We start from the raw sequence: 17,761 nt of genomic DNA on the forward strand, positions 1-17,761 counted from the left end.
CGGTTTCTAAAACACCAATCAAGCTGGGTGGTAGGATGGGGGGCAGAGACCAGTGGAGGTGGCCGAGCCATGCTGGGATGGAACTCACAGACACGGAAAAGGTTGGAATCTGAGAACAAAATGAAAAGCTTTAACTCTAAAAGGGAGGAAAGAACGGGAATGAGCTGTAAATGAGGGGACTATTGGACTATTTCGTTTTCTCCAGGGATGAGTGCCTTCATGGGTTCTCCATTCGCACTGGTCATCTCTAAACACATACACACGTGAGCACCCCAAAGGGACTCAGCAGGTCGTATTGCTAAACGCCCGTATCTCTAGATAGGGAAAAATAATTAAGACGGATGATGGATTTGAGATGCGGGAGGTCATGGAGGAGGTGGAGTAGGGAGAAGGAGGGGGAGAAATGATGTAAATATAGTGCTGCGGGATAAAATTCTCCAACAGTCATCTCTTAGAAGCCTGCTCCTTACTAATGAGAGGCAAAGGGAGTGGCCCCGGACAGGAGGAGATGTGGGCAGGAACTGGGAGGAGGAGAGGAAGGGGAAACTATAGTCAAGATAGATTGTATGAGAAAAGATCCATTTTTAATAAATGAAAAAAAATTTTTAATGCAAAATCCCCAATTGTACTGTGACCGTTCAAATGTTAGCATTTTTTAATTAAGTTATTAACGACACAAATCCTCAATTTCACTGTGACACTTCCACGTCTGCCTGTGCTTTGCTTCTTCTTGTCCCTTTCCTTCTTTGCTCTCCTGCCTGCTCCCCCACCCCCGGCTCTCTTCTTCCTTGTCCGGGAGAGCCATATAAATAATTTTTAAACAATTTAAAATTTTTTATTTATCTTGTGTTTATGAGGTACATTTTGCCTGCAAATATGACTGTATACCATTAGCAGCCAGAGGAGAACATTCAGTCCCCTGGGACTGGAGTTACAGATGGGTGTGAGCCACCATGAAGGAACTGAACCCAGGTCTTCTGGAAGAACAGCTAGTGCTCGTAATCACGGCTCTTAATTATTAAGTCATTTTCTAGCCCGCTTAGAAATAGCGCAGCCTTGGCCGGGCGGTGGTGGCGCACGCCTTTAATCCCAGCACTCGGGAGGCAGAGCCAGGCGGATCTCTGTGAGTTCGAGGCCAGCCTGGGCTACCAAGTGAGTCCCAGGAAAGGCGCAAAGCTACACAGAGAAACCCTGTCTCGAAAAACGGAAAAAAAAAAAAAAAAAAAAAAAAAAAAAAAAAAAAAAAAAAAAAAAAAAAAAAAAAAAAAAAAAAAGAAATAGCGCAGCCTGACTCATGATCATAGATCCTTCAGTGTGATACCTGAGGGGCACTTGCGTTCAGTGTGGTACCTGAGGGGCACTGTGTTCAGTGTGGTACCTGAGGGGCACTGTGTTCAGTGTGGTACCTGAGGGGCACTGTGTTCAGTGTGGTACCTGAGGGGCACTTGTGGGTAGTTTCACTCCTTTTCCTGAGGCAGTGTGGTGGTTTGAACGAGAATGGTCCCCAAGTCTAGTTCCCTAGTTGGTGAACTGTTAACTGTTGAAGGTGTGTCACTGGGGGTGGGCCCTCAGGGTTCAAAAGCCCATGCAAAGCCCAGGCTCTCTCTGTCTCTGTGCCTCTGCCTATAGATCAGAATGTGAGCTCTCAGCTACTGCTCGAGCACCATGCCTGCCAGCCACCACACTCCCACCATGGTGATTATGGCTAACCCTCTGAAACTGTAAGCAAGCCCCCAATTAAAAGCTTTCTTTGGTTAGCTGCCTTGGTCAGGTGTCTCTGCAGAGCAATGCAACAGTAACCAAGGCAGACAGAGTCTTACTAAGAAGTCTAGGCTGGCCGGGATATTGCTATGTAGCCGAGGCTGGCTTCAAACGTGAAGCCCTCCTGTTTCAGCCTCAAAGGTGTTATGTGACTGTCAGGAGCTCAGCCTGAATCTTTTGAACGGAGTTTCCATCATCATCCTTCAAGTTGCCCCTTTGAAAATGAGGCCTCAAAGGTTAGTGTGCAGAGTCCCACTTAGTCATTCAGTGAAGTGAATGGACAGTGGTGGGTGACCTGAGAAGAGCATCACTATGAAGACCAGTCGGGAAAACTGAATGACCTGATGCCAGTGGAGATGCGAGAGGGGAGATCAGCCGACAGCGGAAGCAGACTAAATTTCCTACATGTTTGAAGCAAAGATATCGAACATATTTTACGTGCCAGGCTGGAAGAGAGGAGCGTAAGCAAGGTCAGAGGACTCCGTGTGGAAGACAGCTGTGTGGTAGGGCGCCCGAGCCACATGAGTACTACATGAAGTTCAGGAAGAGTTGGATGGTGCTGTTTTGCTTTTGGAAAGCGCTCCACAGAGAAAGGAGCTGAGAACTCAGGGTTGAAGAGGTGGAGAACATCTCAGGAAGACTAACCAGTGACATAAACAAGGGACACCTAGCTGGCCAAGCAAGTCAGAACAAGACAGCCACGGCTATACGGAAGCAAAGAAGATCCTGTTCCACAGGCATGACGCACCCTGTGTTGTCAAAAACAGACATCAAGGAAAAAGTGAACAAAGACATCTTCTCAGGTGCAACTGATACCGCTGGGCAGAACACAGTGACCACAGAGAGGCTGAGGATGGGAGGCTAAAGTACATAATATGCTATGGTGCTGATAAGAAGGTATCTTTAGGTTAGGAGCACAGCCTGACTCATGATCATAGATCCTTCAGTGTGGTACCTGAGGGGCACTGTATTCAGTGCGGTACCTGAGGGGCACTGTATTCAGTGCGGTACCTGAGGGGCACTTGTGGGTAGTTTCACTCCTGTCGACACTCCAACTTCTGTCATTTTCTTATTCACAGTGAAAGGCTGTACAGCCGATGGAATCAGGCTCTCCATCTGAAGGGAAACACTGAGAACATGGTGTGCATCCCCAGTCCTCTGCATTACAAGAGCACTCTAGGCATGTCTTCCCAGAAACTTTACCCCTTCTCTGCTGGAAATGTACCTATGGGAATGCTCAGTATGGTACTCATGACTGATTTCTTTTGCAAAACCTGCTGCAGTCAGAAAGTCTGCTAAAGACACATGCCCTGGGCTTCTAAATCCTTTCTATTGCTTTGTAAAGGAAAAGAATCATATAAATGAGCTTTAAAGAAATGATGGATTTCATGACAGTGTGGTTAATTAAATACCAAAGACAACCCAAGGCTTTGGTTTTTCAACATCCTGGTATGAATCAGCTGGAACACAATGACACACTCCAGGAAGCCACCAGCACAGGGCGGCCCGAGGAGACAGCTGAAGAGTTTCACCAGCAGAGAAATATTCCTTAAGCTAGAACCCTGGAGATCCATACTTGCTGATTTGAGATACCATACACAAGACACATAAACAAGAACTCCCAATTAATAACCAGGATATTATATTATGGGGATATTACTTGTTAAAAAATCTTAATCAGCTGACATCCAATGATGAAGAAATTGTTTAGTAGAGACAAATGATGTAATTTTTTTTCCAATTTTCTTATCAGTGAAACAGGGATTCTGTAGATGCCTTATGGAGTCATTACTAGCAAAACTTGAATAATCTATAAGTATTTTCATTAAAAATATAAAGAATTTGAGGCAAACTAAGTTCATGTTTATTGACAAAAAGGAAAGAGGAAAAAAATACAGAGACCAAAAGATTTTTTAACAGTAAATCTTAACACTCAGAAGTACACACTCAATCTTAAATATAAAATTCCTTAAACTACATTCTGTTTAATTTAATTAATTAAATTTAATTTAATCCAAAAATCTCTTAATTGTGTGAGGACATCTTTTTTCTGTACAAGCATTAAAAAAAAAGTCAGGCAGAAGGTTGGATTTTAGCTGAGCAATTACTAGGGTGACCTTGGATTCTACTTTGCCTGTGGCCATTCTGGTTTGCTTCTGATTCCTGGGCTAGTGTGATGAGTCAGCATCTTTCTTTACCCCCACTCCCCGACCCCCGACAGACACAGACACACAGACACACACACACACACACACACACACACACACACACACACACACACACACACACACTGAGCAATCCCCTTTCACACAACTCTCATGGCAGTGATCTGCATGGAAGACCAGCAATTGCTCACAAAGGCTCAGCGTTATCCATACTATCTTAGTTTATGCAGAACAGCTGTCAATTACTCCCACTTTGAAGAAAATCCACATTAAAGCCAGATTCTTTTTACATAGGAATGACCTGCAACTTAAATTCCCTATTCTCAGTCTTGATTCAGTCACAAGTCAACACGAGATAGCTGTCTGCCCATCCTGCAGACTTTGGTAAGCAGTGGATGTGCTGGCCAGCTTCATGCTAACTTGACACAAGCTTTAAAAAATGAGGGAAATTGTAGGAGTTTGCTGGTAGAGTTTTTGGGGTCACTTTCATATCATCTGGGGATAATGATACTTTAACTTCTTCCTTTCCAATTTGTATCCCCTTGATTTCTTTTAGTTGTCTTATTGCTCTAGTTAGAACTTGAAGCACTGTAGTGCATCTGTGTGGAGAGAATGGGCAACCTTGTCTTGTTCCTGATTTTAGTGGAATTGCTTTGTTTCTCTCCATTTAATTTGATGTTGTCAATTGGCTTGCTGTATATTGCTTTTATTATGTTTAGGTATGTCCCTTGTATCCCTGATCTCTCCAAGACTTTTATCGTGAAGAGGTGTTAGATTTTTTGTCAAAGGCTTTTTCAACATCTAGCAAGATGATCATGTGTGGTTTTTTTTCTTTCACTTTCTTTATATGGTGGGTTACACTGACAGATTTCTGCGTTGAACCATCCCTGCATCTCTGGAATGAAGCCTACTTGGTCATGGTGGATGATCTTTTTGATGTGTTCTTGGATTCAGTTTGCCAGTATTTTATTGAGTATTTTTTGCATCAATATTCATGAGTGAAATGGGTCTGTAATTCCTTTTTTGTTGAGTCTTTGTATGGTTTGGGTATCAGGGTGACTGTGGACCCATAGGAAGAATTTGAAATGTTCCTTCTGTTTCTATTGTGTGGAATGATTTGAAGTGTATTAGTATTATTCTTCTTTGAATGTCTGGTAGAATTCTACATTAAAAATTTCTTGCCCTGGGCTTTTTTTGGTTGAGAGACATTTGATGACTGATTCTCTTTTCTTAGGGGTTACTGGTCCATTTAAATTGTTTATCTGATCTTGATTTAACTTTGGTAAGCGGTATCTATTAAGAAATTTGTCCATTTCTTTTACATTTTCCAATTTTGTAGAATACAGGTTTTTGAAGTATGACCTAATGATTAAGTGACCCCAAAAACTCTACCAGGAAACTCCTACAGCTTATAAACACCTTTAGTCAAGTGGCTGGATACAAGATTAATTTAAAAAAATCAGCAGCCCTCCTATATACAAACAATAAATAGGCTGAGAAAGAAATCAGAGGATCTACGCTCTTTACAGAAGCTTCAAATACTATAAAATATCTTGGGGTAACTCTAACCCAGCAAGTGAAAGACCTGTATGAAAGAATGTGAAGTCTTTGAAGAAAGAAATTGAAGCAGATATCAGAAGATGGAAAGATCTGCCATGCTTATGGATTGGTACAATTGGCATAGTAAAATTGGCCACCTCACCAAAAGCAACCTACAGATTCAATGCAATCCAGATTAAAATCCCAACACAATTCTTTATAGACCTTGAAAGTATAAAATTCAACTTCATATGGAAAAACAAAAAGTCCAGGATAGCTAAAACAATTCTGTACAATAAAAGAACTTCCGGAGGTACCACCATCTCTGATTTCAAGCTCTAATACAGAGCTATAGTCATAAAAAAATGCATGGAGCTGGTATAAAAACAGACAGATGGATCAATGGAATTGAATCCAAGATGCAGACAGAAATCCATATACCTATAGACACCTGATTTTTTAAAAAGAAGCCAAAATTATACAATGTAAAAAAGAAAGCATCTTCAACAAATGGTGCTGGCATAACTGGATGTTGGCATGTAGAAGAATGCAAATCGATCCATATCTATCCCCCTGCACAAAACTTAGATTCAAGTGGATCAAAGACCTTAAATAAATCCAGATACACTGAACCTGATAGAAAAAAAAAGTGGGAAATAATCTTGAGTGCATTAACACAGGAGACAACTTCCTGAACTGAACACCAATAGCACAGGCACTAAGATCAACAATTAATAAATTGAACCTCATGAAATTGAAGTTTCTATAAGGCAAAGGACACCATCAATAGGACAAAACAGCAGCCTACAGAATGGGAAAAGATCTTCATCAACCCCACATCTGACAGAGGGGTGATTTCATATATATATATATATATAATGGGCTACAGATCTAAACAGAGAATTCTCAACGTAAGTATCTCAAATGGCTGAGAAACACTTAAGGAGATGTTCAATATCCTTAGCTATCAAAGAAATGCAAATAAAAACACTCTGATAGTCTATCTTACACCTCTCAGAATGGCTAAGATAAAAAACACAAGTGACATTTTATGATGGAGAGGGTGTGAAGCAAGGGGAACACTCCTCCACTGCAAAACCTCATAGGGCAGCATGTTGGTTAGCAGCAGACCAATTTACCATATAGGAAAAATTAATTAGCTAGGGACATCTAAGATGTCTTAGTTTGTACATGTACTAAGAATTAAATCTGATGACCTAGCCTCACATCATGCATTGTTAAGTGGCACAGATTGTGTTTTTAAGCCCACTCCTTAGCTCTTTTAGGCTGACTATAGTTTTCCTTCATCTATATCCTGGTTTTAATTAAAAATGCCTTGTTTTGTTTCTTCTAACATTAAAGGGTGTCACCTGTATAATAATAATAATCCTCCAGCAACTTAAAAGAAAACACTTGTTTCCCAGTGAATCCTGGCTGTCCAGCTTGCTTGAGAGTACACCATGCATGAAAGTGATCCAAGGGCTAAGTATGGGACATGAGATGGCAGTTCTCAGGCTGTGAAGTGAACAGGATGGCCTTGCATATCTTCCGAGGGAGTTTATTTACAGGGTGGAGGGGACTCAGCTGGAGGTGGTAGGAGGGTAGAGAAGAGGCATTTGAACTTAGAGTAGGCTAACTCTTTGTAAGGGTCCAGTAGGCCTTTTGTGATTTTTAGCATTCATTTTTAGTTCATTTGTGGAGTACTTTGGAACCTGAGAGAAAGCATGTGTACCTGGTTTCAAGCAGATACTAATTCAGTGAGAGAAAGACAAAAATAACTCAATTGTAACATAAAGCTGTGATGAAATAAAAAATTATACTGCCAGAACTCAGAGTCGGTGCCCAACACAGAAGACCACTGTGAAAAAGTCTGACATAGCCCTTCCAGAACACAGGGGCAGGAAAAAAGGACAACAGGAAATGGCTTTCAAGAGAACCAGACTCTATCCTCTGATCCCTACATAACTCAGACATCTTGGCTATGCACTCTTCTGGTCCACCCATGGCCTCTTGGTCTGAGGCTCCTCTTTTGGTCTGCTTGCCCACCCCTCTCTTCCTCTCTCACTCCCCCCACCACCATGGCCCAGTTCAGTCTGGACTCTTCCAGATGTCTCTGCTGTGCTTTCCCTCATATTTACAATAAAACCTTCTCCTCAACCAAACCTCGAGTGGTCATATCCTCCTTTTTTCATTCACAGACATGTTTACTTCCCTGTTATTCTTGAGTGCAAAGACAGTTCAGTATGATTGGAACTGGGCAGAAGTTTAAATGTAGGAAAGATAAAGGGGAGTAGATGAGGCCGGATGAGCTCAAATGCAGCAGAGAGGTTAGGGGAGGTGGGCTTGAGGAGCAAGGAGGTGGGGTTGACCTGGATGAGGGATAACACAGTGTTGGAGGTAGGACATTTAAGGACAAATTCATGGATAGGGAGAATGAAACTCACAAGATAAGGAGATTAAAGGATACAGATAAGTCCTATTTTGTCCCTGTTGGGTTTGATCTGTCTTCAGTGTAACATCCAGCAAGGATGCAGAGCTACGCACAGAGATCTGGACCGAGTCAGATATTAGGGATTGTGAATTTGTTGGTGTTGTTCTGGGGTAGAGTGTCGTAAGCAGAGAACTGAATTCCACGAACAAAAAACAGCATCTATACGGTGATAGAAAAATATAAGTTATCTTGAGTTCTTAGACATTCTTAAGGGAGGAGCCAAAAGTTAGGTCTAAAGTAATATAATTTCTGATTTTGAAAATGAGCATTGCCTCATATAGGGAAGAGAGTAGCATTCTGCATGTTACACAGCAAGCCTCCTTAACTCCCTCTCCCTAAGCACCCCAGTCCTGGTGACACCTCTGTACTTTCTGTATGATCAACTTTATAGATTCTGTATTAGTGAGATCATGTTACCTATTTTCTGTGTCTGCCTTATTTAATGTAATGACCTCCAGCCCCTTCAATGTTGCTGCAAATGACAAGGTTTCATTATATATATTTGCCACATGCCATGCTTTACTTTTAAAGCTGTTTTATTAGCATGCATTAATTATATATTATAATGGATTTCATTGTCATATTTTCATAAGTGTACATAATATATTTAGATCATATTCACTCCCCATTACCCTCCAATGCACCCATACCCACTGACTCCACTTCTCCTTCCCAATGGCCCACTTCCACTTCCATGTCTCTGTTGTGTTTTATCAAATGAGTTTCTTTAGAGTTGCTTGAACTTGGGTGAGAGCTTGTTCACAGGAGTGTGAGCACCTTACCAGTAGCTACACCACTGAAGAAAACGTCTCTCCCTCCACCATTCATTGCATATGAGGGGGCACGAGTCCCTCCCCCTTCCTTGGTAAGCTGTTGACTTACACAGCGTTTACCGCATTTCCTTTATCTGTTCATCAGCTCATAGACACTTGCGTTGTTTCCATTTCTGAGCTATTATGAATCGTGTTGAAATTGACATGGGAATCCAGATGTTCTATATTTTTACTTCATTTTGTTTGCTTATGTGCAGTTTGGGGACCATATGGTAGTTTTCGTTTTCTGGGGAGCCCCAGTAAGTGTGCTCCACGATGGCTGTACTAGTTTATACTCACATCAGCACCCTGCACGGCACTCCCCTTTCAGCAATCCTCATGAGCATGTATTATCTGCAGTATGGAGAGTAACCTTTCCTGCTGAGTGAGGCTTTCATTTCCATTTCTTGAATCACTGGGATGTTGAACACTCATAGACCTGTTGGTCATTTGTGCATCTTTTGAGAAATGTCATCTATTTAGGTCTCCTGCCTGTTTTCAACCAGATTGTTGTTCTTATTGCTGTTATTCTTGCTATCTTGTTATTGCAGTGCATGAATTCATATATGTTTTAGATAACAATGCCTTTTCAAATATACGCTTGGCAAATATCTTCTCCTATGTCTCTTCACTATCTTAAATGTTTCCTTTGCTATAGAGAGTTTTTTTTAATTATGTGTGGGTGTACCTCCCCCTACTTTTGTGTGCAGGCACATGCAAACCAAAGCATATATGTGAAGGTCAGAGTACAACCTGGGTACCAGTCCTCACCTTCAACCTTGACGTAGGGTCTGCTGTTCACTGGCACAAACACCAGGCCATCTGGCCTGCTCCAGATTTAACAAGAGATCTTGTTTCAAGGGAATAAGAGAAAGAGTAATGTAGTAGAAGATCTGATGTCCCCTGGCTCCTTGTACACCCCCCCACACACTCATCTGCATCACATACACTACACACCTACATACACACAAAACCAAAACACCCACATAGTAAGGTTCAGTAAGGATGTTTTGTTGTTCTAGAAGACATGGTTAATTTTTAAGCTTAAGATTGAGAATGATCCATATCTGTGCCATTTCAGAGTGCCAGTGCACATTCCGGTAGCCATTCATAATGGCAGTTACTGTGAAGAAACACACAGGCAACTGTATCTAAGGTCAGCGGAGAGCTGACTGCTCTTGTTGCAGATCTGCTGGAGGATGGGAAGTGTGGACACCACCACTGTGCAGACAACGGGAGCTGACAGCTGTAGTCCCAAAGCACTTTCAGCGTCTCCCTTGTCTTTTGCCACTGTGATCGGCTTATCACATAGCCCTCCAGTGGTTGTCATGCTGGAGGTCACCAAAGCTAGTCTCTGCTGTTTTATAGAGAGCTGCCAGCTACCACAAAGATGGAGTCTGAATGCTGTCTGTGCAGTTTCTGCTGAAAGCAAAGAGCGTGTTTTAGAGTTCTGGGGATTTTGACTTCGGCATTGTGCCTCATGTATATCAACTTGGCTGCCTGGTTTGGGGTCTGACTTTAAAAGGTAAACTGAAACACCATGCACACACTTTCTTGGTTGTCTGAACCTCTGCACTGGCATGGTGTTGCATCTTTCGTATTGGCAGATTCTTGGCTGAGTTAGTATCCTCACTCAAGCGTCCAGACATGGCAAAGCTGGAGTGCACAGAGTGGACTGCTGTGACACCTTCCCCCTGCTGGGCCTTACTGACCCTTTGACGAAAAGCACAATGGTTTTGACTCCCACGCACCTACCCAGCCTCAGGGCAGCAAATAGGATGAGGGTCAGTGAGGAAAGAGCATGAGCCAAGGCTTGCTGACCAGCTCTGAGGAGAACACAGTGCCCACACCTGCTGCTGCTCCGGCAGCCCCCGTCCTGCCTCACAGTCCACGTTCTGTGCACTGGGGCGTCCCACTGGGCCGGGAGGGCTGAGGACTCAGCCTGGAGCTTAAGGTCAGCAACTCACCTTGTCTAAGAATACCAGCTCCTGCCTCTGCTAGACAGATCCAGTGTCAGACAGACTCTGATTTTTATGAAGTTAGAAATCAAAGTTTGATGTGAAAATTCTTAGTTTGTTAATGTTCTTATGTTTAAGGACAACCTTTATACATTGTGCAGGCCAATTAAAGTTGATTGGCAGGCAGTTCGTCAGCTGCCAGCTTGCTACCTCTGGCTTTCCTAGCAGAAGAGGATCAGGGAAATGACATTTTCTTGACTTGGCCTTCTACAAATTTACTACACTGTATTTTTTGTTTTAAGATTCCTTGACACTTTTTTTTTGTTTGAGCCTGGAATCAACCCCAGCTCCCAGGGTGGCCTCAAATGATCTACCCTCAAGTCTGTGGCTGGTCTGAGCTGGGAGGAGGGAGAGGTTGAACTCTTGGGCTTGTTCTGGACTAGAACAGACCTGAGAGCTTCAACTCCCTCAGAAACACAAGCCCTGAGCAGGCACCAATCTACTTATGCTTTCGAGATAGGGAGAAGAAACACCGATGTAAGTCAGGCCAGAAAGAGCTCAGCTGTGCCTGGTGGAGCAATGTGGCCATGCGGAGAAGGGCGTGAGCTATGGGACACAGAGGAGCTAAGGGAAGTTGGACGACGGGGTGTGGAGGACAACAGGCTGCCCTTTCCTCAATGCTCAGTAAGAGAAAGCCGTGGAAGTCAAGAGTGCAGGCTCCAGCTGTGCCCAGTAGGGAGGCAGCTCAGACCCGCCCCCATCCCCCCACTCAGCGCCATGCCTACACCAGGCAACTGGGAATCCCCACCCCAAACAGCCGCCCGTCCAGTGGCTGAGATGGAGACAACAGGCTATTTTTGTTCAAGAAGAAGCTAAATTATCAGATAAAAACACAGTACAATTGAAAAGAACCCATCACCTCCCCCCACCTCCCCGAAGCTCATGGGTGTGTTTCTTCTTTACGGAGTGAGAGTTGAGCCAGAAGTCTGAGAACCGAGCCAGGGCCTGCACTTTTGGCTTGATCTGAGCTCCACTTCAGAAATGTGCGGTGCTTAAGACAAAAGCAATCCTGACTTTCTGGGGGTAGTTGTGTCCATCTGTCTGTCTGTCCCTCCCTCCTTCCTCCTCCTCCTCCTCCTCCTCCTCCTCCTCCTCCTCCTCCTCCTCCTCCTTCTCTCTCTCTCTCTCTCTCTCTCTCTCTCTCTCTCTCTCTCTCTCTCTCTCTCTCCTTCTCCCTCCCCTCTCCTCTCCTCTCCTCTCCTCTCCTCTCCTCTCCTCTCCTCTCCTCTCCTCTCCTCTCCTCTCCTCTCCTCTCCTCTCCTCTCCTCTCCTCTCCTCTCCTTCTCCTTCTCCTTCTCCTTTCTCCCACCTCCCTCTCATGTTTCTTTTCTTTCTTTAGTGGATATTTTTTCCCCAGAGAGGAAAAGATGACCCCAGGCTCTGAGCTGCAGACTCCTGTGATTAACGTTGTTTATTTACTTGTGATTTGAAGAGGAAGATGAAGCCGACTTTAAAGACATTTGTGTCTGGAAAGAGTTGAGCAAGCTAAAGCTGCAGTACACAGCAACTGGTTAAAAATTGCCTAATTGTCTCTCTATTTTCTACAAAATGTCAAACATTACTCTTTTGCTTCCATAAAGGTCAGTACAGTTCAAAAAAAGAAAGAAAAGTTCAAAAGAAAAAAAAAAACACCAACAAACTCAGCCCATTGACTTGTTATTGAACTTCATTAGTGTTTTATTCACCAGTAAACTGAATCTAAGAATGTTTCTGCAGCTCTGAAACCATGAAGATGAGCTTAGACTGCAGGTAATGACCTTCCGTTCCTTTCCTTGTCTCTAGAGCCGTCCCCTGAAAGACAGAAGAACCCGTTTCCAGCCTGGTTCTGACTACTCTGTGCATGCACACTGGCTGCAGACCACAGGCTGCAGGGTGGGGGTCACGATTTCACTCTTATGCTCTGACTGCCCTTCCACATTTTTGAACAGATTGTAACTATGGAACTAAAGTTCTTAATGAATACGTCTCACAGTGGCATTTCCCAACCAGTAACCAGGAGCTCTCTCGTCCAGGAGAGAAGTCGGCTCCCTTTTATAACTTGTGAGGACTGACCAAGCACGCATCAGCACACGTACACCCAGAGGAAGAAGGGAAGGGACAGCTTGTTCAAGTCATTGCTGGTCAGCAGCAAGCACAGTTTGCTCTGGCCATAGTGTGCTGAGATCTCACGCTTCTTTCTGGAAAAATACAGTGGAAATGCCTCGCATGAGCAAGACACTGAGCTCAGCCTCCCAGCACAGGGAGGCAAACAAATAAATTATAAGCAAGCGTGAGTTAACAGTACGAAACAATACATGTCTACTGAATCGCATCTTCTTATCTGCTTGTGAATTCTGAGAAGTACAGGCCGGGGCACGACTGTCATCAGTAACAGGACACGTGGTGGTGACATTTTATACAGAAGTTTATCTTTTCTGGCTCCTCACTGTCACCCCGTCTTTCTCTTCTCCAACCCCCCAGCTTCTGTCCTCACTGGCAGTGAATGCTTACTGAGGGCTTCACAGAATGGATTGCAGACACGACTTTTGCCAGGATAGGAGAGGGAGAGGGAGAGGGAGAGGGAGAGGGAGAGGGAGAGGGAGAGGGAGAGGGAGAGGGAGAGGGAGAGGGAGAGGGAGAGGGAGAGGGAGAGGGAGAGGGAGAGGGAGAGGGAGAGGGAGAGGGAGAGAGAGAGCCTGTTCCTGGCTCCTGTGCTCCTGGAGAGACAGTGAACACAGCAAAGCTCATGGGCCACATGCCTTGGGAATCGGAACAACAAGCCCTCCAAGTTTTTGCTCCAAATCCTTTCTCTGTAACTCACTGATTCTGTCACACAGGGCCAGTTCCAAACATTCCTGTGTCTCCTCCTCCCCTGTAAGGAGCGGAAGACAATGGCAGGTGTCCCAAGAGCCTGTGGTGAGGACTGAACAAAGTGAGCTGCACGAACCACTTTAAAGTGTGGCCACACATAGGAGCTACTCAAGTCGACGACCTTAGTTGTGGTATTATTGATACTATTCTTGTCTTAGGCTTTTCAGGCCTAGAATACCTTAAGATGGGTAGATTCTAAACAGGACAGGCTGGGTGCTCACAGATCTGTAGCCCACCTCTTTGGTAAGGTGGTGTCTGCTGTAGAAGGGGGAGAGGCTGAAGACTCTTTGGGCCTTTACAGCGCACTAACCCTACTTGGGACAGTGGAGCCCTTAACACAGAATCACCTGCTACAGGCTCACTCCTTCAACTTGTGGGGGGACACAAATCCACATTTTACAAATCTCATTTTTTTTCTGACTTAACTTACAAGTACTCTTCCTTTGCCTGAATTATAAAAATACTATTATCAGATTTATAAGTTCCTTCATTATTAATCTATCCCTATCTATCTATCTATCTATCTATCTATCTATCTATCTATCTATCTATCTATCTATCATCTATCTATCTATCATCTATCATCTATCTATCTTTTGTCTATGTATCTTTGTATCTATGTATCTATCATCTATCTGTCTGTCTGTCTATCATCTATCTATCTTCTACCTATCACCTATCTATCCATCCACTCATCCTTTTGAGGAACTGGTTTATTTCTCTGTATAAACAACCAAACTGACAAAAATGTCTGCTTCTGAAAAGTTGAAATTCTAGCAGAATGTGGAATGTAGGTGAAGTGGAAAGAACAGATGGAAACACAAACAAACAGAAGAATGTTCTGTAGCATGTTAGATGATGAATGTCAGGGCAGTGAGAACCCTGCATGTTGGCTGCATAAGGAGGTGGTCAAAGAAGCCCGCTGAGAAGGCCACAGTGAAGGGCATCTTGACTGGTAACTTTCTGGATCTGGAATTGCTGAAGAGACAAGTTCCTGGGCACGCCGATGAGGGAGTGTCCAGGTTGGGTAATTAGGCTAATTGAGGTGAGAAGGCTTACTCTGTGGGCAGGTCCTGCCGTTGTTGATTTATTTAAAGTGGAGGATTATAGTTCCCTTTGGCTGTATGAGGATCTTTCAAACCCTGAGCTGCTAACAAGTTGTGAAAATACTTGTCTTTAAAAAGGATGTATGGGGCTGAAGAGATGGCTCAGTGGTTAAGAGCACTGGCTGTTCTTCCAAAGGGTCACAATTCAGTTCCTAGCACCCATATTAGACAGCTTTAAAAAAAACCCTGCAGCTGTAATTACAGAGTATCTGACACCTTCTTCTGGCCTCCACTGGCACACACACACACACACACACACACACACACACACACGCACACACACAAATACATAACTATGTAAATAAATAAATCTTAAAAATCAGGTATCATTTCCTTTTGAGAATGTTAGTAAAGTTTCCACTGCTGTGTCAAAATCACCAGAGGAAGTTTTATTTTTCTGGATGAGGTGCACACCTTTAATCCTAGCACTCCAGAGGCAGGCAGATCTCTGTGAGTTCGAGGCCAGCCTGGTGTGCAAGGTGAGTTCCAGGATAGTAAGGGCTGCTATACAGAGAAACCCTGTCTTGAAAAAAACCAAAACAAGCAAAAGTTTTCTTTTGTTCACAGTTTCAGACCCTGCTAGTTTCCTTGACTGCTCTTAATGTCCGTGGGAGGTAATACACCATGGTAGAAGAACACTGTAAAAGAAACCTGCTTACCTCGTAACAGCTAGATAATGCAGAGGGACATCAGCAGACAGAGCGCTAACGGTGACTTTCTAGGGCATGCCCAGAGTGGCCCAGCACTTGTCATGGTGCCACCAGCTGGGAGCAAGCCTTCCACATGCGAACTTCTGAGAGATATTGAAGTCGTTAACCAGAACAGATGGGTCAGGCAGGGCAATACTGCGTACATAAAGAGTAGCCATGAAGGTATGGTCATCCCTCTGTGTGCGGAGGGTTGTTCCAAGATCCCACTGAGCATCTATGGTCAGCACCTGTTCAAGCTCTTCTTGAGAGTATTTGCCCATAATGGATGTACTGCCTTCCATATTTCCATATCACCTCTAGATTACTTATAATACCTAATCCAAGGTGGAATCTGTGTACATTCTTTTGTTATTACATTGTCTAGGGGATCATATCAAGAAGGTAAGTATGACTGTGTTCAGTACAATTACAATTTGGGGAGAATATTTCCTTCTTGTACTGGTTGCTTCCCAACATACAAACCTATGGAAGGATGGAACTCTCTATGCCTTCAGAGATGCAGTCAAACCTTCAGTTAGGGCCATCACACCAGAGTTACTGGGGTAAATGACTGATCGCAAAGAATGCATTGAAAATCCTTAGGCCCTGAGGGAATCCAGATGCTAGCCACAGACGATACAGCAGAGACTTAAGTCCTTAGGTCAGAGGCCTCCGTTCACTTTCAGGTACAGTGACATCCTAAATCCTAGTAAATGGAATCATGCATGAAGTGCTTAGCCCCATGCTTGGCACACAATAAGCACATGATAAAAAGAAAAAAAGTAGCTGTATTATTTAGGAGGAACAGAACAGGGAAGAGAAGAGCATGAAGAAGAAGAGGAGGAAGAAGGGAGAAGAGAGAAGAGCCTGATGGTCTTAAATAATTCTCTAGATTTATTTTGATTAAAGTCACTTTCTGTAAAGACTTTTAGTGTAAACCAGATCAACAAATTATAAAAACTTGTATTTCAAGGTATGCTGGCTGGCCGGCCAGATACTGTGCTCATGTGTGGTAGGGGGTGGATGCTCTTATTCCCATCCCCCCTTCAGCCATGCTGTCACGCCTCTGGTATAACCCTTCCAGATCTTCTTTGGTTGGTCAGGATCCAGCTTTAACCCACCACTTCCTGATGACTCTGGGCACTCACTCACTCACAGCAACCTCTTCTGCTTCCAGCCCAGCAGCACCGTGTTCCCGTCCACCTCCTCCCCTTGGCACACATTCTCCACTGCCTGGGGCTGTTCCCTAAACAGTTCCCTGAAGACCCACTCTCCAGGTCCTTTGTTCTGCCAGGAAAGCCCATAAATCTTAATTACAGGGCCAGTGCACCGTCCTCAGCAAATTCTCGTTAAGTTCAGTCTCTTATTTGAAATTTCCAATGCTCCACTCCTCTCCTACAAGTCCTCCCAATGCCCGGCTCCTCTACAAGTCCTCCCAAGGCCCGACTCCTCTCCTACAAGTCCTCCCAATGCCCGGCTCCTCTCCTACAAGTCCTCCCAATGCCCGGCTCCTCTACAAGTCCTCCCAATGACTGGCTCCTTCCTCTCCAAGTCCTCCCAATGACTGGCTCCTTCCTCTCCAAGTCCTCCCAATGACTGGCTCCTTCCTCTCCAAGTCCTCCCAATGACTGGCTCCTTCCTCTCCAAGTCCTCCCAATGACTGGCTCCTCTCCAAGTCCTCCCAAGGCCCAGTTCCTCTCCAAGTCCTCCCAATGCCCGGCTCCTCTCCTACAAGTCCTCCCAATGCCGACTCCTCTACAAGTCCTCCCAATGCCAACTTCTCTCCAAGTCCTCCCAATGCCCGGCTCCTCTCCAAGTCCTCCCAATGCCGATTCCTCTACAAGTCCTCCCAATGCCGACTCCTCTACAAGTCCTCCCAATGCCAACTTCTCTCCAAGTCCTCCCAATGCCCGGCTCCTCTCCAAGTCCTCCCAATGCCCGGCTCCTCTCCAAGTCCTCCCAATGCCTGACTCCTCTTCAAGTCCTCCCAATGCCGACTCCTCTCCAAGTCCTCCCAATGCCCGACTCCTTTCCTACAAATTCTCTTGATTTGCAGAAATGACGGCTTGAAATGACAAGTTCTAGCACCTCATCCTCAAGACGGCATTTTCAGATTATTTACAGGCTTCGTCATTTTCCAGTGTGTACTACCAAAACAATGTTTATATTAAAAACACATTTTCCCTCAGAACTGTGCTGATGGCCAGCGGCACTGTCCCACTTAGAGAACTAGCTAAAGGTTACAAGCTTGACTCAAATCATAGACTAACTGTGGGGTTAGGAGGAGAAATGAGGTCAGCCCCAAGACCGTCTGGAGGCCTCGAGCCGGA

General features: G+C 44.3%; 1 protein-coding gene and 1 long non-coding RNA gene across 2 annotated transcripts in view; one reads left to right on the forward strand and one right to left on the reverse strand.

Moving 5' to 3' along the window:
* Positions 1-17,761, reverse strand: part of Adgrv1 (adhesion G protein-coupled receptor V1) — a 541,812-nt gene that overhangs the window by 15,813 nt on the left and 508,238 nt on the right. The window lies entirely within an intron of this gene.
* On the forward strand, positions 1,294-3,138 carry LOC143268691 (uncharacterized). Its single transcript, XR_013044789.1, has 2 exons — positions 1,294-2,627; positions 2,841-3,138. It is a non-coding gene; the product is annotated as an uncharacterized LOC143268691 (long non-coding RNA).

Source organism: Peromyscus maniculatus, chromosome 15 (genome assembly GCF_049852395.1).
Source record: "Peromyscus maniculatus bairdii isolate BWxNUB_F1_BW_parent chromosome 15, HU_Pman_BW_mat_3.1, whole genome shotgun sequence".
Lineage (NCBI taxonomy): Eukaryota > Metazoa > Chordata > Mammalia > Rodentia > Cricetidae > Peromyscus > Peromyscus maniculatus.